Consider the following 22,350-nt stretch of genomic DNA (forward strand, 5'->3'; position numbering starts at 1 on the left):
AAAAAAGCTCGAAAAAGCCGCCCAAAAAAATCGGACCGAGGAGCCGCTTGCGAGAACGCGCCATGTGCACGTTGTCTCTCCTCGGTTTTCCGAGCACGAACACGACGCCGGTCGGTCGGTCGGTCGACGAAGGCGACGACGAAGGTGACGGGGAAAATTTACGCCGCCGCTGCCCTGGTCCAGCTCCTCCCCGATGACGGCTGTGATGTTGACGTTGACGTTGGCGACGACGACGACGACGACGGAGACGACGACGACGACGAGACGGCATCGATGGCGACCACGATGACGACGACCTCGACGAGTTCAGTCTGCACCTTGACCTCCGATGTCCGTGTGCACTGCCGTCGTGCTGTTTGTCGTTTGTCGTATTGTCGTTTGTCGTATGTATCGCTGTCAAGGGTGCCGTTGTCGTTGTTGTTGTCGACGTTGTTGCTTGCTCTCTCGTCTCGGTCGGTTGGTACGTTGATGACGACGACGACGACGACGAAGACGACGACGACGACGACGAGACGGCATCGATGGCGACCACGATGACGACGACCTCGACGATTCCAGTCTGCACCTTGACCTCCGATGTCCGTGTGCACTGCCGTCGTGCTGTTTGTCGTTTGTCGTATGTATCGCTGTCAAGGGTGCCGTTGTCGATGTTGTTGTTGTCGACGCTGTCGTCTGTTCTCTCTTCTCGGCCGGCTGTGACGTGGACGTTGACGACGACGACGACGAGACGGAATCGATGGCGACCACGATGACGACGACCTCGGCGAGTTCAGTCTGCACCTTGACCCTCGATGTCCGTGTGCACTGCCGTCGTGCTGCTTGTCGTTTGTCGTATGTATCGCTGTCAAGGGTGCCGTTGTCGTTGTTGTTGTCGACGTTGGTCGCTTTCGTTCTTTGAGTCTCGGTCTCGGTCCAAGTCAGGGGAGAAACAAAAAAGAGGCCATCAGCGCGGGCAGCGCGCTTCTACTGACGGCGAACCCCCTCGAAAAATAAATAAACACGTGCCCGTCGTTGTAGTTGTCTGTCTTATGTCGGTCGGTCGGTCGGTCGGTCTGTCGTTCTGTCGAAACAAAGTCCCAAATTCCAACGATACCTGGTTGATCCTGCCAGTAGTCATATGCTTGTCTCAAAGCTTAAGCCATGCAAGTGTAAGTTCACGCCACGCATTAGAACGGGCGAAACCGCGAATGGCTCAGGAACCGGACCTAATCCTCGGGACCGTATTCCTCCTCGGAGGCGATGGATAACTGTGGCAATTCTAGAGCTAATACATGTGACACAGGCCGCGATCGGTCGGCGCGCCGTCGTCGCCACGCCTCGCGCGCTGGCACCCGCGTCGGCCGTTCCGGGTCGCGGCGCTACATATTAGACTGAGACCGATGCGCGTCATTCCGTCCTCCCGTCGTCGGCGTTCCCGCTCGCGGGTCCGTTCGGTGGCGGGGCTCATAGGGCGGCGCGCTCCGCTTTGGTGACTCTGGATAACTCACTGGTCGATCGCACGAGCTTTCACGCCCGGCGACGGGTCTCTCGAGGGTCCGCCCTATCAACTGTCGACGGTCGGTTAAGTGCCTACCGTGGTTACTACGGGTAACGGGGAATCGGGGTTCGATTCCGGAGAGGGAGCATGCGAAACGGCTACCACATCCAAGGAAGGCAGCAGGCGCGCAAATTACCCACTCCCGGCACGGGGAGGTAGTGACGAAAAATAACGACGCGGGACTCTGTCGAGGCCCCGCGATCGGAATGAGTACACTTCAAATCCGTTAACGAGGACCAACCGGAGGGCAAGTCTGGTGCCAGCAGCCGCGGTAATTCCAGCTCCGGTAGCGTATATTAAAGTTGTTGCGGTTAAAAAGCTCGTAGTCCGAACTCGGGTTCGTGGTCGCGCAAGCGGCCCCGGGGCGGCGGCGCCATCGTCCGTCGTTGACTTTGGTCGTCCGTTCGCATTCCCGGCCCTTTCCGCCGGTGTCAACCGCTAGCATACCCGCCACGCGGTCCTGCCGGCGAGGTGGACGAGGAGGTCGTGATCGGGATCCGGGAAAAAAAAAACAAGTGGTCGTCGGTTCGGTTCCGGGAGTAGTCTAACGGGGGGGTGCTACGTGTGTGTGTTTGGGTGCGTTCATTCGCATCCCCGCACTCTGACCCCCGCGCTTCTCTCCCTCTCCCTTTCCGCGCGTTCCTCTTTTTTTTTGAACCCCCCGGTCCGCTCCGAGTCCCTGCTTCGTGTCTTGTCTGCGCGCGTGTTGCGGTCGGCGGTTTCTCCTCCAAGGGTGCTCTTAACCGAGTGTCCGCGGCGGCCGGTACGTTCACTTTGAAAAAATTAGAGTGCTCAGAGCGGGCTGTTCAAGCTTGCATACGATAAGCATGGAATGATGGAAGAGGGCCTCGTCTACGTCTGTCGGTCTCCGTCTACGGCGAGGCAATGATCGAAGGGAGCGGTCGGGGCCACTCGTATTGCGACGTTAGAGGTGAAATTCTTGGATCGTCGCAAGACGAACTGCAGCGATGGCGTGTGGCAAGCACGTTTTCCTCGATCAAGAGCGAAAGTCGGAGGTTCGAAGACGATCAGATACCGTCGTAGTTCCGACCGTAAACGATGCCGACCGGCGATCCGCCGGCGTTCGCTTCCATGACCCGGCGGGTAGCCTGCGGGAAACCAGAGTTCGGTTCCGGGGGGAGTATGGTTGCAAAGCTGAAACTTAAAGGAATTGACGGAAGGGCACCACCAGGAGTGGAGCCTGCGGCTTAATTTGACTCAACACGGGAAAACTCACCCGGTCCGGACACCGGTAGGATTGACAGATCGATAGCTCTTTCTCGATTCGGTGGGTGGTGGTGCATGGCCGTTCTTAGTTGGTGGAGCGATCCGTCTGGTTGATTCCGATAACGAACGAGACTCCGGCCTGCTAACTAGTGCGCCGATGTCAGTGATTTTTACGGCGGGCTCGGCGTCCTCCGTGGCGCTCGGGTCCGGGTCGGTTTTCTCACGCACTTCTTAGAGGGACGGGTGGCAGAAAGCCACACGAGGCGGAGCGATAACAGGTCTGTGATGCCCTTAGATGTCCGGGGCCGCACGCGCGCTACACTGGAGGTATCAGCGGGGACTTCGCCCCGGCCCGAGAGGGTTGGGAAACCTCTGAACCACCTCCCGTGATAGGGATCGGGGCCTGTAACCAACCCCGTGAACGAGGAATTCCCGGTAGGCGCGGGTCAACAGCCCGCGTCGATCACGTCCCTGCCCTTTGTACACACCGCCCGTCGCTACTACCGATCGAACGGTCCGGTGAGGTCCTCGGATCTGGCCGACGACGCCGCCGGGCAGTGCGCGACGTGTCCGTCACGACACTCGTGCATCTACGCCTCGGCGTTCGATGCCTGGAGAAGACGACCGAACCCGATCGTTTAGAGGAAGTAAAAGTCGTAACAAGGTTTCCGTAGGTGAACCTGCGGAAGGATCATTACCGTTTTCCCGTTCGAGACTGGTTTGTTGTTTTCCGGCCTACCTCCTCTGTCTGTCGGCGTCAACGCCTCGAATGCGCGCAAACAAACCTATAAAAGGCGGAGCGAGAGATAGATTTGTGGTGACGCGGAGGTTTTTAAAGCCCCAGCTCTTCTTGCTTGCTTCCGCGTCTTACCACCTGTTTGTTTTTTCGCCCACCGCAAGTGATGGCCGCTTCTTCTTTGCCTTGTCGCCGCTTTATCGTTTTTTTTGTTTTTTTGCAGCCGCTGTGCCACCGCCGCTAGCTAAAAAAACAAACTACTCGCGACATTGCAATGCCGTCACGCCTCCTCGCACAGACCTCCTCGCACACTACTAAATCTATATAAACAAAAACTAATATAAAAAAACCAAGTGCTGAACCCTGGACGGGGGATCACTCGGCTCGTCCGTCGATGAAGAGCGCGGCCAGCCGCGATAACTGATGCGAATTGCAGGACTCAGTGAACATCGACACCTCGAACGCACATTGCGGCCCCGAGATCCCTTGTCTCGGGGCCACGTCCGGTCGAGAGGCGGAACGTTTACATGTCTTTCTCCGTTAACGAAACGACATCTTGCCGTCCCCGTGCCCGCCCGGTCCTCGGCACGGTGGTAACCGGGACGTCGCAGGAGCGAGTGACGAGGGGGAAGAAAAATAAAAAAAGAATTTGACTCCTTTCAATGTCTTTTTTTTTTTTAAAACCCTCTCCGGCCTCCTCCTTCGTCTCCCGCTGGCAGACCGCGGAGTCTTTTCCCTTTTCGACCGCGTGAAGAAACACTGTGGGAGGAGGAGCAGGAGGAGTCTGTCCGAAAGCAGCCGAAGGGAAGACCAAAAAAAAAGTACCGACCTAACCGACTGCCGACGTAAGCGCCGCCTGCTCGTCTCGCTCTCTGCCTCATGAAGGTGTCTCTCAGCGACGCCTCGAGCAGCGCGACGAGCACGGCCGTCCGCACCGTAAAAAGGTGGCCGCGTCGTAGGCAACGCAACGTCGGATGGGGAGGACCCACGCTTTTTTTTAATTGTTGGCTTCTTCATTTTCGGTCGGGACGGGCGCTATATCGGCCAGCCGTCGTCACACGGAGGGGTACCGATCGAGATTCCTCTCCTCCAAACACCACACTCTACTAAAAACCGCCGCCCTCGGCTCGGACGAGACGACCCGCTGAACTTAAGCATATCGCTAAGCGGAGGAAAAGAAACCAACCGGGATTCCCTTAGTAACGGCGAGTGAACCGGGAGAAGCCCAACGCCGAATCCCGTCGCAAGTTAAAGGCTTCGGGACGTGTGGCGCATGGGTCGAAGGCAGCCGTTCGTTTTCGTCTCGCATAGTTCGGAGTTCCCTCGATCGGGGCCGCCCGCCGGCGGGTGCCAGGCCCATTCGGTGCGGACGGCGAGCGACGGCCTTCGATCCGAGAGTCGGGTTGCTTGGGAACGCAGCCCAAATCGGGTGGTAAGCTCCATCCAAGGCTAAATACCGGGACGAGTCCGATAGTCGACAAGTACCGTGAGGGAAAGTTGAAAAGAACTTTGGAGAGAGAGTTCAAGAGAACGTGAAACCGCCCAGGGGTAAACGGGTGGGACCGCTCACCGCGATCGCGGGGGGACTCAGTCCGGTGCTGCCTAGGCTCGAGCCCAAACTCGATGTGTGTTCTTGAAAGAGAGGCCGTCGCGGCACAGGTCGTCGTTCGTCGTGTCCGCGGGGACTCGTTCCCCGCGGTTCCAGCTTTTGTGCCCGCGTCGCCGACGAAGGAGACGGGCCGCGTGGATAGCGGGAAGGGAAACGTGGTGACGACCGCGGCGTCGGTAGGTGGCTGCGTCGGTTGGCTGCGGACGGAGGGGACTCGTCCTCTCGATCGCTGCTGCCGCCGGGCCCTAACCCGCCGCATCCGTCGCCGCCGCTTCTTCTTTCCTCCTGCTCCCTCCGCGCGCGACTCCGCTGCACCCGTCCCCTTCATCATCGCTCGGCGTAATCATGGCGCGGGCGCTTCGGCGCGACCTCCGCGCGGCCGGCACCGGACGCACTTCCCCTCCGGTCCGTCGTCGCGACCCGTTCCCGGCGTGCAGGTCGAACACGCGGGTTTTTTTCCGTAGGCGGCAGGCGTTTCATCACCCTGAAAACCCCCGTCTTCCCACCTTGTGAAGTCGGGGGCCACCGGCCGTCGGGCCCGCGAACGTAACTGCCCCTTTCTGCCGGGAACGGAGGAAATCTGACACGATCCGTTACACGTGGCGAGCCGGTCCGTTTTGATCCCGCCGGAAGTCGCGTGCGGGCGACGCACTCTGTGTGTCGCTCCTTAGGCGCCCCACCGTCTCGGGCGCGTGCGCGATGAGAGGCGGGATAGGACTGGCGCGGCCTCGCCGTCACGCACCTCGCCGACGTTTCGGGTTCTTGTCGGGGGCAACCCCGCCCGCGCCCGTTTCCGTTTCCGGAGAGGTCGCTCGGCGACGCTTTTTTACTCGAGCCGCCCGCCACCCCGGGTCAGCGACGTGCATCGGCAACCCACCCGACCCGTCTTGAAACACGGACCGAGGAGTCCTGGCCGTTCGCGAGTCGTAGGGGCCACCTCTGACTAACCCCGAAGGCGAAGCGAAAGCGAGAGAGCGTGTAGGAGGGCGTCGATCGGGAGAGGTGTCGTGGCAAAGTCGTCCGGGGGTCGTCGGGGGGTGTCGTCGGTCTCGTGCCGTCGTCTTCTCCTCGCCTCACCCGCCTCCGAGCCGTGCCCGATCCCGCCGGCGCGGCGTTTTCGCCTTCCGCCGTCGCTGCTGCGGTGCCCGCAACTTTTCCTTTTTTCTCTCTTCCGAGAGAGATAGGAGAGGGAAGGCTCGTGGCTGACGTGCGGTTGTTTTTCCCTCCTCCCCGAGAGGGGACCGGCGCATCATCCAAAAAGGGGAATTGCCGGGCGCCAGCTTCCATATCCTCCTTCCGCCCATCGGTGAGATCCCGCGGCTTGAACTAGTCCTATTTTGTCGTCGAGTTTAGGCGCTGCGCGCGGGCGCATCACCCCCGGGTCGGTTTCCCCTTTTTCCGAGTACGACTCGGCCGACTCTGGCGTAGCGAGCGACCAGGGACCCGAAAGATGGCGATCCACGCCCGGTCGGGATGAAGCCAGAGGAAACTCTGGTGGAAGTCCGAAGCGCCTCTGACGTGCAAATCGATCGTCGGAACCGGGTGTAGGGGCGAAAGACCAATCGAGCCGTCTAGTAGCTGGTGTTCCCTCCGAAGTTTCCCTCAGGATAGCTGGCGCTCGATCGTCGCAATTCCATCCGGTAAAGCGAACGATTGGAGGCCCCGGGGCCGTTCACGGCCTCGACCTACTCTCGAACTCGGGAACGGGTGGAACGGGCCGACTCTCCCGAACGACGGAGCCGACCCCATCCGGCCGCCGCCGCCAGCACGCTTCGCTGGGCGGTTGGTCACCTCGAATGCGAGTGCCAAGTGGGCCACTTTTGGTAAGCAGAACTGGCGCTGTGGGATGAACCAAACGTCCGGCTAAGGTGCCTAACGCGACGCCCATGAGATCCCCGAAAGGGTGTCGGTCGATATAGACAGCAGGACGGTGGCCACGGAAGTCGGAATCCGCTAAGGAGTGTGTAACAACTCACCTGCCGAATCGACCGGCCCCGAAAATGGATGGCGCTGGAGCGACGGACCGATGCCGGACCGTCGCGGCGAGGAGCGATGAACTTTCGCGCCGAAACGATGCCGCGACGAGTAGGAGGGCGCCGCGGCGAGCACGGAAGCCTAGGGCGCGAGCCCGGGTGGAGCCGACCGCGGGTGCAGATCTCGGTGGTAGTAGCAAATATTCGAACGAGACCTTCGAAGACCGAAGTGGAGAAGGGTTCCGTGCCAACGGCGGTCGAGCACGGGTCAGTCGGTCCTAAGACGCGGGCGAAAGTCTTCCCGAAAGGCGCCGGATCCGTTATGAAAGGTGAAAGGAAAGCGAATCGAATCGAATCGAATCAAAAGCCCAAACAAAAAAAAAGCGGCCGGCCTCCCGTCGAAAGGGAATCGGGTTAATATTCCCGAACCCGGACTCGGAGAGGGCCCGGGGGTGGCGACGCTGTCGGCAGCGATGTCGGCGGCGCCCGTCGCTTCCCGGGCGAAACCGCGGTGACGCAAGCGAGCCCGGAGACGTCGCCGGGAGCCCCGGGAAGAGTTCTCTCTTCTTCGTAAAGGACCATGTCCGTGGAATCGGCTCGTCCGGAGATACGGAAAAGGTACCTGTAGAGCGCCGCGGCTCGGGCGGCGTCCGGTGCGCTTTCGGCGGCCCTGGAAAATCCGGGTCCGGTTTTCGCAGCTCTCGAGTCGGTCCGTACCCACCATCCGCAGCAGGTCTCCAAGGTGTACAGCCTCTCGTCGATGGCATCAATGTAGGTAAGGGAAGTCGGCAAAAATGGATCCGTACCTTCGGAAGAAGGATTGGCTCCGAGGACCGGGTCGGTCGGGCCGTGCCCGCGCGAAGCGAGGAACCGGTACGGGGCTGTAGCGTTCGCTCCGTTCGCGCTTTGCGGCGAAGGCATAGGGGCCGCGGCGGTCCGTTGTGCGGCGGCGTGTTCCGGTCAAGCGGTCGCGGTCAAGCGAGCGTGTGTTGCGGGTCGGAGAGCGATACGGGTGGGAGTCCGCCGTCGGGCGGCAGGAGTGTGGCGTCGACCAAAACGGCGGGGGACCGTCGGCGGGGGTCGTCTTTCTGGCGGCGGCGGTTCAAGCGGCTTTTCTGCGGGGTGCTTCGCTCCGGGGTCGGGGTGGCGGCGGGCGGCTCCAATCCGTTCGTCGCAACGTCTCCGTCCTCCTCGAAAAGGGGTGAGGCTGCCTTGCGGACGTGTCGTCGTCGCTTTGCCGGTGCGGTCTTCGTCGGCACCTCCGGACGCGGCGTCCTCCGCTCCTGCGCTGTCCGCGCCGATGCTCCCTCTCTTCTCCGTCCTTCTAACTCCTCGTCGCGGCCGGTTCAAGGTTGCGTCGTCGCCACGGGACTCGTCCGCCTGCGGTACCGCCTCGTCGCTACCGGCGCGTCGGGTGGCGAGCAAAACGGCTCCTCGCCCGGGTCTTCGTGGAGCGCCACGGCTTCCAGCCCCTCTTCGGGTGAAGGCGGGTGCTGCTTCGCGGCAGCGTCCGTCCCTCTTCGCCCGTTGCTCAGCGTCTCTCTCGGCGTGGGGGCGTTCGTCCGGCAGCGAACGGTCAACTCGGAACTGGTACGGACCGGGGGAATCCGACTGTCTAATTAAAACAAAGCATCGTGTGGCCGGTCGACCCGTACAGACACGATGTGATTTCTGCCCAGTGGCTCTGAATGTCAAAGTGAAGAATTCAACCAAGCGCGGGTAAACGGCGGGAGTAACTATGACTCTCTTAAGGTAGCCAAATGCCTCGTCATCTAATTAGTGACGCGCATGAACGGATCAACGAGATTCCCACTGTCCCTACCTACTATCTAGCGAAACCACAGCCAAGGGAACGGGCTTGGAACGATCGGCGGGGAAAGAAGACCCTGTTGAGCTTGACTCTAGTCCGACTCTGTGAGGAGACACGGAGGTGTAGCATAGGCGGGAGGCGTGCCTTCGTCGGCGTCGGCTGCGCCGCGGTCGGGGTCTTCCGCGGGGCGGCGTTCGGGACGTCGCGTGTCGAGCGGTGGAGGGGGGAGCGGTCGCGGTCGGTGTCCGGCGGTCGGCGGGTTCATTCCCGTCGCTGTCTCATCGCCGGTCGTTTCCGTCTTTCCACCCCCGTCCGGCTGCGCGTCTTTGTGCGCCTCACCCTTGTCGGTCCTCCTTTCGGCCGTGGTCTGCGCCGGCGTCGTTCGGCAACGTCGAACCTGAAATACCGCCACTTCCGTCGTTTCCTCGCTCACCCGGTGAAAAAGGGGACGGGTCGCTCCGCGGCCCTCTGCTAGCGCCAAGGGCGCGGGCTCCCAAGATTCTGGATTCCGCGCTCGACCCTTAGCCGGGACCGTGCCGGGCGGGGAGTTTGACTGGGGCGGTACGTCTGTCAAACGGTAACGCAGGTGTCCCAAGGCGAGCTCAGCGAGGACGGAAACCTCGCGTAGAGCAAAAGGGCAAAAGCTCGGCTCGATCTCGATTTTCAGTACGAATACGGACCGCGAAAGCGTGGCCCATCGATCCTTCCGAGCGGAGAGCTCCGTTCCGCCGAGAGGTGTCAGAAAAAGTTACCACAGGGATAACTGGCTTGTGGCGGCCAAGCGTTCGTAGCGACGTCGCTTTTTGATCCTTCGATGTCGGCTCTTCCTATCATTGCGAAGCAGAATTCGCCAAGCGTTGGATTGTTCACCCCTGACAGGGAACGTGAGCTGGGTTTAGACCGTCGTGAGACAGGTTAGTTTTTATCCTAACGATCGACACGTGTGTTACGTCGGCCGTGGCCACGGCTATCCCGTCCAGTACGAGAGGAACCGCGGGATCGGAGCAACGGTTCGCGTGCTCGCTCGAACGAGCGGCGGTGCCACGCTGCCTCCGCGCGATAACGGCTGAAAGCCTCTAAGCCGGAACCGCGACCGGTGCCGTCACGGTATTACGAAAGGCGTCTCTTTCCGTTCCGCTGGAGCCTGCCATAGCGGTCGTCGTCGCTTGTGGTGGTGGCGGCGGTGGTGGTTTCGTCGGCGGTCTCCGGCCGTCGTCGGGTCGCTGTCGTCGTTGCTGCTTACGCGGCGGCGTGCGCGAACGGGCCAACCGACTCGACATGCGCGACCGGCGGGATGTTGCCGTCGCCGTCCTGTTTCGAACCCCCTGTGGAGCGTGAGACGAGGGATCGCTCGTAGACCACTTGACTTCAGGCTCGGGGTGTCGTACTTAGTAGAGCAGCCACCACACTGCGATCTATTGAGACTAAGCCCTCGACCGAAACGATTCGTCCTCACCGAGGGACGACCGAGACGGAGACCGAGTCAGAGTCCGAGTCCGAGTCCGAGTTCCGAGTCCGTTTCGTACCGGAAAGACGAAGCGGTGTGGAGAGAGACCATTATTTCTCCGCGTGTTTTTTGTTTTTTCCTCGATCCGTTCCGAACGAATATTATTTTTTATAATTAATTTTTTTTCCTTCCTTAACTCTAGACTGGCTGTTTATTAAAATAAAGTTGGAGTGAAAAATGCTTACGGGGTTCCGGCACCCGGCCGCAGTCGATGTCATTAACATGATTTCTTTTTATAAACAAAGTTTTAACTTATAGATGATAACATTCACATGAAAACCAAATCTCATTTATTAAGATTTTCGATAGATTGAAAATAATGATAAATTGATTTTAGCAGGGCTGCTGAGTTGCTTATAGGAGCGAGCTAAAGTAAGAAAGAAACACGCCGAAACACACCGACCGGCACCCCCGACGACGACCACGGGTAAACGGCGGGACTTTGCCGCCTCTTAAGCAAGTTTGACTGACGACTACCACGGCTATTCGGCTAGGTAGGTAGGTAGGTAGTCCTCCTCCTCGGCCACCTAGCCGTCGTCGTCGATCGAGGCGACCGGGTATATTCAAGACGCCTCTACCGACACCACCACACCAGCGGGCAGTTTAGCGAGCTTGCCAACTCCTCTGCCTCCTCAAGCGCTTCCAGACGCCTACCGACACCACATGCTGCTGGCTGGCTGTCTGTTGTTACAATGGAATTTAAAAAAAAAAACAAACAAAAAACCCCAACTCTATTAAGATTTTCGATAGTTGGAAAATAATAATAAATTAAGATTTTCGATAGATTGAAAATAATGATAAATTGATTTTAGCAGGGCTGCTGAGTTAGCTTATAGGAGCGAGCTAAAGTAAGAAAGAAACACGCCGAAACACACCGACCGGCACCCCCGAACGACGACCACGGGTAAACGGCGGACTTTGCCGCCTCTTAAGCAAGTTTGACTGACGACTACCACGGCTATTCGGCTAGGTAGGTAGGTAGTCCTCCTCCTCGGCCACCTAGCCGTCGTCGTCGTCGATCGAGCGACCGGGTATATTCAAGACGCCTCTACCGACACCACCACACCAGCGGGCAGTTTAGCGAGCTTGCCAACTCCTCTGCCTCCTCAAGCGCTTCCAGACGCCTACCGACACCACATGCTGCTGGCTGGCTGTCTGTTGTTACAATGGAATTTAAAAAAAAAAACAAACAAAAAACCCCAACTCTATTAAGATTTTCGATAGTTGGAAAATAATAATAAATTAAGATTTTCGATAGATTGAAAATAATGATAAATTGATTTTAGCAGGGCTGCTGAGTTAGCTTATAGGAGCGAGCTAAAGTAAGAAAGAAACACGCCGAAACACACCGACCGGCACCCCCGACGACGACCACGGGTAAACGGCGGGACTAACTGTGACTCTCTTAAGGTGTGAGGAGGCTTTGCCTCTTAAGCAAGTTTGACTGACGCCTACCGACACCGGTCAGGTCGGCGAGGCTCCCGGCGGCCCCGAGCGGGACCACAGGTTGCGGAAGGCGTCCAAGTGAGCGGCGGCGACGCCAGGAGGCCCCCGGGGTCGACTCCGCGGCCCCCGGGTCGGTGTGCGGGCCTCCAGAGCTCGATAAAGTAGTGGTGTCGCTAGCGGTCGAGAAGGCACTTTTCGACGCCTACTGCCACCCCCACATGGCGGTAGGCGCAAAACTGGAAAATCGCCGACCAGAAATGTCGCTTCGTATAATCGACGTTTTTTTTGACCACCATTTTCAGGTGTCGGAGGTGGGTCTGGACGAATACCAACACCATTTCTGGGGTTTCACAACCGCCCGGCTTCTCCGACATATGTTGGAAAGGAGTAGCGATCGAGCGAAGGGGGCTGTCGGTAGGCGGCCGCGGGTTGCATGTGTGCCCGGGACAGCACCCCCATCCAACTAAGGGGTGTCCCCCGGGGGCCAGGGGGACCTCGTCCAGGTCGGCCGGGCGCTTCCAGACGCCTACCGACACCGGTCAGGTCGGCGAGGCTCCCGGCGGCCCCGAGCGGGACCACAGGTTGCGGAAGGCGTCCAAGTGAGCGGCGGCGACGCCAGGAGGCCCCCGGGGTCGACTCCGCGGCCCCCGGGTCGGTGTGCGGGCCTCCAGAGCTCGATAAAGTAGTGGTGTCGCTAGCGGTCGAGAAGGCACTTTTCGACGCCTACTGCCACCCCCACATGGCGGTAGGCGCAAAACTGGAAAATCGCCGACCAGAAATGTCGCTTCGTATAATCGACGTTTTTTTTGACCACCATTTTCAGGTGTCGGAGGTGGGTCTGGACGAATACCAACACCATTTCTGGGGTTTCACAACCGCCCGGCTTCTCCGACATATGTTGGAAAGGAGTAGCGATCGAGCGAAGGGGGCTGTCGGTAGGCGGCCGCGGGTTGCATGTGTGCCCGGGACAGCACCCCCATCCAACTAAGGGGTGTCCCCCGGGGGCCAGGGGGACCTCGTCCAGGTCGGCCGGGCGCTTCCAGACGCCTACCGACACCGGTCAGGTCGGCGAGGCTCCCGGCGGCCCCGAGCGGGACCACAGGTTGCGGAAGGCGTCCAAGTGAGCGGCGGCGACGCCAGGAGGCCCCCGGGGTCGACTCCGCGGCCCCCGGGTCGGTGTGCGGGCCTCCAGAGCTCGATAAAGTAGTGGTGTCGCTAGCGGTCGAGAAGGCACTTTTCGACGCCTACTGCCACCCCCACATGGCGGTAGGTGTAAAATCGGAATAGACCGGACCAGGAATGTCGAGGGGGAAAAAAATGACAAAGTCCTGGTGTGCCTAGGCGTCGAGAAGGCACTTTGCGACGCCTACCGACATCCCCATGTGGCAGTAGGCGTAAAACTGGAAAATCGCCGACCAGAAATGTCGCTTCGTATAATCGACGTTTTTTTTGACCACCATTTTCAGGTGTCGGAGGTGGGTCTGGACGAATACCAACACCATTTCTGGGGTTTTCCAGTTTGAAAGTTTTATAAAACATGTTCGGTAGGAAGCACACTTTGGTGTGTCGGTTCGTCGGAGCAGCGACTCTTTGCCTCGTGGTGGTCCGGAACGTCTCTACGGGCTTGTCGCAAAGGCGTCAGAAAGTGGCATCTCCGCCGCCTAGGGCTGTCACCGTTATCGCTGTCGCCGCGCTCCAACTTGTTTTGATCCGCCGCCTTCGTTCCTGCCAACCGTGCGCCCGCTCATCGTCGTTAGGTTATAATACGTGGTACGTGTGTGTGCTTCTCCGTGGACCTAGGGCTGCTCGACGTGTCGAACGATATGTTGGAACAACTAACGGCTCCTTTTCCTGGTTCCATAGTCGTCGTGGTACCCGCGTCGTCAGCCATATCTATGTCCACCATGTTTAGCCGATACGTTTGCTGCAGCTTCTGCTTCCGCCTCAGCGTTCGCCGCTCTCAGCCGCCGCTGTTGTTGCTGCCGTTCTGCCATTCAACCACTACCTGCGAATCTTTCGATGATCGGCCGAACGACCCATCGCTGTGCGACCGATAAATCCTCCGGATTAGGGAGAAACGCCGCCGCTCTCTGCCGCCGTCGAACGGAAAAACGTACATTGTAACGAACGAACGAACGAACGAACGAATTAACGAACGAGCGAACAAACAAACAAAAATAGCCGCGGGGGATGCACTATGTAGATCCTGATCCCCTTGTAACCATACGTACGTTGTTCGATGCTCTCCCGTCCTGGAAGTCGCCGCAGCAAACAGGAGGATGAGCAGCAGCAGGCGCCGCCGCCGTAACCGCCGCCTGCCTGCCGCCTCCTACTCCTGTCAGCGTCCGATCTCACAGCCGTGTGAACGTTCGCTGACACCCGATTTCTTTCCGTCTGGCAAAACCTTGGACGTCCCGCTCGCGGTACACGTGCTGCAGCGACTTCTCGTCCGACAACGCATAAGCGTCGACGTCTGCCGCCGCATCTTCTGATACGTGGACGGTGATAGCGCTAGTCCCTTCTTGCGCCACCTCCACCTTTGTTAGCGCCAAAGAAGATCGATCGAGCAGTCGTGGTCGCAGTCGATTAACCCGTTTTCACCGTCCGCAGTTCCCAAGCCGCCGATCAAGTCGTTGCTCTTCTTGTTCGTTCTTCCCATACCGTCGATTTGCACGGCTGCCGGATGAGCCATCCTCTGTCCGGCGAAGCGCTCACGTCAGTGATCGATACTTGCACCGACAGTCCTCCCGCTCGCGACTCGGTGCTCGAATCGGACTCGTTCGTTTTTATCTCGATGCGATTGTGAAAAGGGGGACCGGTCGTCAATGTCGTGTGTGTCGACGATGTTGTTCGCCCGGTCCGCCGCGTTGTTGTCGTTTTTTTTTTTTTTTTTTTTTTCCCCTAACGTTCGCCGTCGCACGGACGAAAGGGTGAGAAAAAAAAAAAAAAGCTCGAAAAAGCCGCCCAAAAAAATCGGACCGAGGAGCCGCTTGCGAGAACGCGCCATGTGCACGTTGTCTCTCCTCGGTTTTCCGAGCACGAACACGACGCCGGTCGGTCGGTCGGTCGACGAAGGCGACGACGAAGGTGACGGGAAAATTTACGCCGCCGCTGCCCTGGTCCAGCTCCTCCCCGATGACGGCTGTGATGTTGACGTTGACGTTGGCGACGACGACGACGACGACGGAGACGACGACGACGACGAGACGGCATCGATGGCGACCACGATGACGACGACCTCGACGAGTTCAGTCTGCACCTTGACCTCCGATGTCCGTGTGCACTGCCGTCGTGCTGTTTGTCGTTTGTCGTATGTATCGCTGTCAAGGGTGCCGTTGTCGTTGTTGTTGTCGACGTTGTTGCTTGCTCTCTCGTCTCGGTCGGTTGGTACGTTGATGACGACGACGACGACGAAGACGACGACGACGACGACGAGACGGCATCGATGGCGACCACGATGACGACGACCTCGACGATTCCAGTCTGCACCTTGACCTCCGATGTCCGTGTGCACTGCCGTCGTGCTGTTTGTCGTTTGTCGTATGTATCGCTGTCAAGGGTGCCGTTGTCGATGTTGTTGTTGTCGACGCTGTCGTCTGTTCTCTCTTCTCGGCCGGCTGTGACGTGGACGTTGACGACGACGACGACGAGACGGAATCGATGGCGACCACGATGACGACGACCTCGGCGAGTTCAGTCTGCACCTTGACCCTCGATGTCCGTGTGCACTGCCGTCGTGCTGCTTGTCGTTTGTCGTATGTATCGCTGTCAAGGGTGCCGTTGTCGTTGTTGTTGTCGACGTTGGTCGCTTTCGTTCTTTGAGTCTCGGTCTCGGTCCAAGTCAGGGGAGAAACAAAAAAGAGGCCATCAGCGCGGGCAGCGCGCTTCTTCTGACGGCGAACCCCCTCGAAAAATAAATAAACACGTGCCCGTCGTTGTAGTTGTCTGTCTTATGTCGGTCGGTCGGTCGGTCGGTCTGTCGTTCTGTCGAAACAAAGTCCCAAATTCCAACGATACCTGGTTGATCCTGCCAGTAGTCATATGCTTGTCTCAAAGCTTAAGCCATGCAAGTGTAAGTTCACGCCACGCATTAGAACGGGCGAAACCGCGAATGGCTCAGGAACCGGACCTAATCCTCGGGACCGTATTCCTCCTCGGAGGCGATGGATAACTGTGGCAATTCTAGAGCTAATACATGTGACACAGGCCGCGATCGGTCGGCGCGCCGTCGTCGCCACGCCTCGCGCGCTGGCACCCGCGTCGGCCGTTCCGGGTCGCGGCGCTACATATTAGACTGAGACCGATGCGCGTCATTCCGTCCTCCCGTCGTCGGCGTTCCCGCTCGCGGGTCCGTTCGGTGGCGGGGCTCATAGGGCGGCGCGCTCCGCTTTGGTGACTCTGGATAACTCACTGGTCGATCGCACGAGCTTTCACGCCCGGCGACGGGTCTCTCGAGGGTCCGCCCTATCAACTGTCGACGGTCGGTTAAGTGCCTACCGTGGTTACTACGGGTAACGGGGAATCGGGGTTCGATTCCGGAGAGGGAGCATGCGAAACGGCTACCACATCCAAGGAAGGCAGCAGGCGCGCAAATTACCCACTCCCGGCACGGGGAGGTAGTGACGAAAAATAACGACGCGGGACTCTGTCGAGGCCCCGCGATCGGAATGAGTACACTTCAAATCCGTTAACGAGGACCAACCGGAGGGCAAGTCTGGTGCCAGCAGCCGCGGTAATTCCAGCTCCGGTAGCGTATATTAAAGTTGTTGCGGTTAAAAAGCTCGTAGTCCGAACTCGGGTTCGTGGTCGCGCAAGCGGCCCCGGGGCGGCGGCGCCATCGTCCGTCGTTGACTTTGGTCGTCCGTTCGCATTCCCGGCCCTTTCCGCCGGTGTCAACCGCTAGCATACCCGCCACGCGGTCCTGCCGGCGAGGTGGACGAGGAGGTCGTGATCGGGATCCGGGAAAAAAAAAACAAGTGGTCGTCGGTTCGGTTCCGGGAGTAGTCTAACGGGGGGGTGCTACGTGTGTGTGTTTGGGTGCGTTCATTCGCATCCCCGCACTCTGACCCCCGCGCTTCTCTCCCTCTCCCTTTCCGCGCGTTCCTCTTTTTTTTTGAACCCCCCGGTCCGCTCCGAGTCCCTGCTTCGTGTCTTGTCTGCGCGCGTGTTGCGGTCGGCGGTTTCTCCTCCAAGGGTGCTCTTAACCGAGTGTCCGCGGCGGCCGGTACGTTCACTTTGAAAAAATTAGAGTGCTCAGAGCGGGCTGTTCAAGCTTGCATACGATAAGCATGGAATGATGGAAGAGGGCCTCGTCTACGTCTGTCGGTCTCCGTCTACGGCGAGGCAATGATCGAAGGGAGCGGTCGGGGCCACTCGTATTGCGACGTTAGAGGTGAAATTCTTGGATCGTCGCAAGACGAACTGCAGCGATGGCGTGTGGCAAGCACGTTTTCCTCGATCAAGAGCGAAAGTCGGAGGTTCGAAGACGATCAGATACCGTCGTAGTTCCGACCGTAAACGATGCCGACCGGCGATCCGCCGGCGTTCGCTTCCATGACCCGGCGGGTAGCCTGCGGGAAACCAGAGTTCGGTTCCGGGGGGAGTATGGTTGCAAAGCTGAAACTTAAAGGAATTGACGGAAGGGCACCACCAGGAGTGGAGCCTGCGGCTTAATTTGACTCAACACGGGAAAACTCACCCGGTCCGGACACCGGTAGGATTGACAGATCGATAGCTCTTTCTCGATTCGGTGGGTGGTGGTGCATGGCCGTTCTTAGTTGGTGGAGCGATCCGTCTGGTTGATTCCGATAACGAACGAGACTCCGGCCTGCTAACTAGTGCGCCGATGTCAGTGATTTTTACGGCGGGCTCGGCGTCCTCCGTGGCGCTCGGGTCCGGGTCGGTTTTCTCACGCACTTCTTAGAGGGACGGGTGGCAGAAAGCCACACGAGGCGGAGCGATAACAGGTCTGTGATGCCCTTAGATGTCCGGGGCCGCACGCGCGCTACACTGGAGGTATCAGCGGGGACTTCGCCCCGGCCCGAGAGGGTTGGGAAACCTCTGAACCACCTCCCGTGATAGGGATCGGGGCCTGTAACCAACCCCGTGAACGAGGAATTCCCGGTAGGCGCGGGTCAACAGCCCGCGTCGATCACGTCCCTGCCCTTTGTACACACCGCCCGTCGCTACTACCGATCGAACGGTCCGGTGAGGTCCTCGGATCTGGCCGACGACGCCGCCGGGCAGTGCGCGACGTGTCCGTCACGACACTCGTGCATCTACGCCTCGGCGTTCGATGCCTGGAGAAGACGACCGAACCCGATCGTTTAGAGGAAGTAAAAGTCGTAACAAGGTTTCCGTAGGTGAACCTGCGGAAGGATCATTACCGTTTTCCCGTTCGAGACTGGTTTGTTGTTTTCCGGCCTACCTCCTCTGTCTGTCGGCGTCAACGCCTCGAATGCGCGCAAACAAACCTATAAAAGGCGGAGCGAGAGATAGATTTGTGGTGACGCGGAGGTTTTTAAAGCCCCAGCTCTTCTTGCTTGCTTCCGCGTCTTACCACCTGTTTGTTTTTTCGCCCACCGCAAGTGATGGCCGCTTCTTCTTTGCCTTGTCGCCGCTTTATCGTTTTTTTTGTTTTTTTGCAGCCGCTGTGCCACCGCCGCTAGCTAAAAAAACAAACTACTCGCGACATTGCAATGCCGTCACGCCTCCTCGCACAGACCTCCTCGCACACTACTAAATCTATATAAACAAAAACTAATATAAAAAAACCAAGTGCTGAACCCTGGACGGGGGATCACTCGGCTCGTCCGTCGATGAAGAGCGCGGCCAGCCGCGATAACTGATGCGAATTGCAGGACTCAGTGAACATCGACACCTCGAACGCACATTGCGGCCCCGAGATCCCTTGTCTCGGGGCCACGTCCGGTCGAGAGGCGGAACGTTACATGTCTTTCTCCGTTAACGAAACGACATCTTGCCGTCCCCGTGCCCGCCCGGTCCTCGGCACGGTGGTAACCGGGACGTCGCAGGAGCGAGTGACGAGGGGGAAGAAAAATAAAAAAAGAATTGACTCCTTTCAATGTCTTTTTTTTTTTTTAAAACCCTCTCCGGCCTCCTCCTTCGTCTCCCGCTGGCAGACCGCGGAGTCTTTTCCCTTTTCGACCGCGTGAAGAAACACTGTGGAGGAGGAGCAGGAGGAGTCTGTCCGAAAGCAGCCGAAGGGAGACCAAAAAAAAAGTACCGACCTAACCGACTGCCGACGTAAGCGCCGCCTGCTCGTCTCGCTCTCTGCCTCATGAAGGTGTCTCTCAGCGACGCCTCGAGCAGCGCGACGAGCACGGCCGTCGCACCGTAAAAAGGTGGCCGCGTCGTAGGCAACGCAACGTCGGATGGGGAGGACCCACGCTTTTTTTTAATTGTTGGCTTCTTCATTTTCGGTCGGACGGGCGCTATATCGGCCAGCCGTCGTCACACGGAGGGTACCGATCGAGATTCCTCTCCTCCAAACACCACACTCTACTAAAAACCGCCGCCCTCGGCTCGGACGAGACGACCCGCTGAACTTAAGCATATCGCTAAGCGGAGGAAAAGAAACCAACCGGGATTCCCTTAGTAACGGCGAGTGAACCGGGAGAAGCCCAACGCCGAATCCCGTCGCAAGTTAAAGGCTTCGGGACGTGTGGCGCATGGGTCGAAGGCAGCCGTTCGTTTTCGTCTCGCATAGTTCGGAGTTCCCTCGATCGGGGCCGCCCGCGGCGGGTGCCAGGCCCATTCGGTGCGGACGGCGAGCGACGGCCTTCGATCCGAGAGTCGGGTTGCTTGGGAACGCAGCCCAAATCGGGTGGTAAGCTCCATCCAAGGCTAAATACCGGGACGAGTCCGATAGTCGACAAGTACCGTGAGGGAAAGTTGAAAAGAACTTTGGAGAGAGAGTTCAAGAGAACGTGAAACCGCCCAGGGGTAAACGGGTGGGACCGCTCACCGCGATCGCGGGGGGACTCAGTCCGGTGCTGCCTAGGCTCGAGCCCAAACTCGATGTGTGTTCTTGAAAGAGAGGCCGTCGCGGCACAGGTCGTCGTTCGTCGTGTCCGCGGGGGACTCGTTCCCCGCGGTTCCAGCTTTTGTGCCCGCGTCGCCGACGAAGGAGACGGGCCGCGTGGATAGCGGGAAGGGAAACGTGGTGACGACCGCGGCGTCGGTAGGTGGCTGCGTCGGTTGGCTGCGACGGAGGGGACTCGTCCTCTCGATCGCTGCTGCCGCCGGGCCCTAACCCGCCGCATCCGTCGCCGCCGCTTCTTCTTTCCTCCTGCTCCCTCCGCGCGCGACTCCGCTGCACCCGTCCCCTTCATCATCGCTCGGCGTAATCATGGCGCGGGCGCTTCGGCGCGACCTCCGCGCGGCCGGCACCGGACGCACTTCCCCTCCGGTCCGTCGTCGCGACCCGTTCCCGGCGTGCAGGTCGAACACGCGGGTTTTTTTCCGTAGGCGGCAGGCGTTTCATCACCCTGAAAACCCCCGTCTTCCCACCTTGTGAAGTCGGGGGCCACCGGCCGTCGGGCCCGCGAACGTAACTGCCCCTTTCTGCCGGGAACGGAGGAAATCTGACACGATCCGTTACACGTGGCGAGCCGGTCCGTTTTGATCCCGCCGGAAGTCGCGTGCGGGCGACGCACTCTGTGTGTCGCTCCTTAGGCGCCCCACCGTCTCGGGCGCGTGCGCGATGAGAGGCGGGATAGGACTGGCGCGGCCTCGCCGTCACGCACCTCGCCGACGTTTCGGGTTCTTGTCGGGGGCAACCCCGCCCGCGCCCGTTTCCGTTTCCGGAGAGGTCGCTCGGCGACGCTTTTTTACTCGAGCCGCCCGCCACCCCGGGTCAGCGACGTGCATCGGCAACCCACCCGACCCGTCTTGAAAACACGGACCGAGGAGTCCTGGCCGTTCGCGAGTCGTAGGGGCCACCTCTGACTAACCCCGAAGGCGAAGCGAAAGCGAGAGAGCGTGTAGGAGGGCGTCGATCGGGAGAGGTGTCGTGGCAAAGTCGTCCGGGGGTCGTCGGGGGGTGTCGTCGGTCTCGTGCCGTCGTCTTCTCCTCGCCTCACCCGCCTCCGAGCCGTGCCCGATCCCGCCGGCGCGGCGTTTTCGGGCCTTCCGCCGTCGCTGCTGCGGTGCCCGCAACTTTTCCTTTTTTCTCTCTTCCCGAGAGAGATAGGAGAGGGAAGGCTCGTGGCTGACGTGCGGTTGTTTTTCCCTCCTCCCCGAGAGGGGACCGGCGCATCTTCCAAAAAGGGGAATTGCCGGGCGCCAGCTTCCATATCCTCCTTCCGCCCATCGGTGAGATCCCGCGGCTTGAACTAGTCCTATTTTGTCGTCGAGTTTAGGCGCTGCGCGCGGGCGCATCACCCCCGGGTCGGTTTCCCCTTTTTCCGAGTACGACTCGGCCGACTCTGGCGTAGCGAGCGACCAGGGACCCGAAAGATGGCGATCCACGCCCGGTCGGGATGAAGCCAGAGGAAACTCTGGTGGAAGTCCGAAGCGCCTCTGACGTGCAAATCGATCGTCGGAACCGGGTGTAGGGGCGAAAGACCAATCGAGCCGTCTAGTAGCTGGTTCCCTCCGAAGTTTCCCTCAGGATAGCTGGCGCTCGATCGTCGCAATTCCATCCGGTAAAGCGAACGATTGGAGGCCCCGGGGCCGTTCACGGCCTCGACCTACTCTCGAACTCGGAACGGGTGGAACGGGCCGACTCTCCCGAACGACGGAGCCGACCCATCCGGCCGCCGCCGCCAGCACGCTTCGCTGGGCGGTTGGTCACCTCGAATGCGAGTGCCAAGTGGGCCACTTTTGGTAAGCAGAACTGGCGCTGTGGGATGAACCAAACGTCCGGCTAAGGTGCCTAACGCGACGCCCATGAGATCCCCGAAAGGGTGTGGTCGATATAGACAGCAGGACGGTGGCCACGGAAGTCGGAATCCGCTAAGGAGTGTGTAACAACTCACCTGCCGAATCGACCGGCCCCGAAAATGGATGGCGCTGGAGCGACGGACCGATGCCGGACCGTCGCGGCGAGGAGCGATGAACTTTCGCGCCGAAACGATGCCGCGACGAGTAGGAGGGCGCCGCGGCGAGCACGGAAGCCTAGGGCGCGAGCCCGGGTGGAGCCGACCGCGGGTGCAGATCTCGGTGGTAGTAGCAAAATATTCGAACGAGACCTTCGAAGACCGAAGTGGAGAAGGGTTCCGTGCCAACGGCGGTCGAGCACGGGTCAGTCGGTCCTAAGACGCGGGCGAAAGTCTTCCCGAAAGGCGCCGGATCCGTTATGAAAGGTGAAAGGAAAGCGAATCGAATCGAATCGAATCAAAAGCCCAAACAAAAAAAAAGCGGCCGGCCTCCCGTCGAAAGGGAATCGGGTTAATATTCCCGAACCCGGACTCGGAGAGGGCCGGGGGTGGCGACGCTGTCGGCAGCGATGTCGGCGGCGCCCGTCGCTTCCCGGGCGAAAC

The 22,350-nt window shown here is 59.6% G+C and overlaps 3 non-coding genes and 3 pseudogenes across 3 annotated transcripts; all 6 read left to right on the forward strand.

Annotated features, from left to right (window-relative positions):
* The first annotated feature begins 1,090 nt into the window (after positions 1–1,090).
* LOC145274707 (small subunit ribosomal RNA) lies at positions 1,091–3,461 on the forward strand (annotated as a pseudogene).
* Positions 3,462–3,859: 398 nt separating this feature from the next.
* On the forward strand, positions 3,860–4,017 carry LOC145274699 (5.8S ribosomal RNA). Its single transcript, XR_013866884.1, has one exon. It is a non-coding gene; the product is annotated as a 5.8S ribosomal RNA (ribosomal RNA).
* A 600-nt stretch (positions 4,018–4,617) lies between these two features.
* On the forward strand, positions 4,618–10,342 carry LOC145274703 (large subunit ribosomal RNA). The gene has a single exon (XR_013866886.1). It is a non-coding gene; the product is annotated as a large subunit ribosomal RNA (ribosomal RNA).
* Positions 10,343–15,859: 5,517 nt separating this feature from the next.
* On the forward strand, positions 15,860–18,230 carry LOC145274708 (small subunit ribosomal RNA; annotated as a pseudogene).
* Positions 18,231–18,628: 398 nt separating this feature from the next.
* Positions 18,629–18,786, forward strand: LOC145274705 (5.8S ribosomal RNA). Its single transcript, XR_013866887.1, has one exon. It is a non-coding gene; the product is annotated as a 5.8S ribosomal RNA (ribosomal RNA).
* Positions 18,787–19,380: 594 nt separating this feature from the next.
* Positions 19,381–22,350, forward strand: LOC145274704 (large subunit ribosomal RNA; annotated as a pseudogene; the record flags this gene model as incomplete).

Source organism: Euprymna scolopes, unplaced genomic scaffold, assembly GCF_053919585.1.
Source record: "Euprymna scolopes isolate OS-2025 unplaced genomic scaffold, ASM5391958v1 sca411, whole genome shotgun sequence".
Classification (NCBI taxonomy): Eukaryota; Metazoa; Mollusca; class Cephalopoda; order Sepiida; family Sepiolidae; genus Euprymna; species Euprymna scolopes.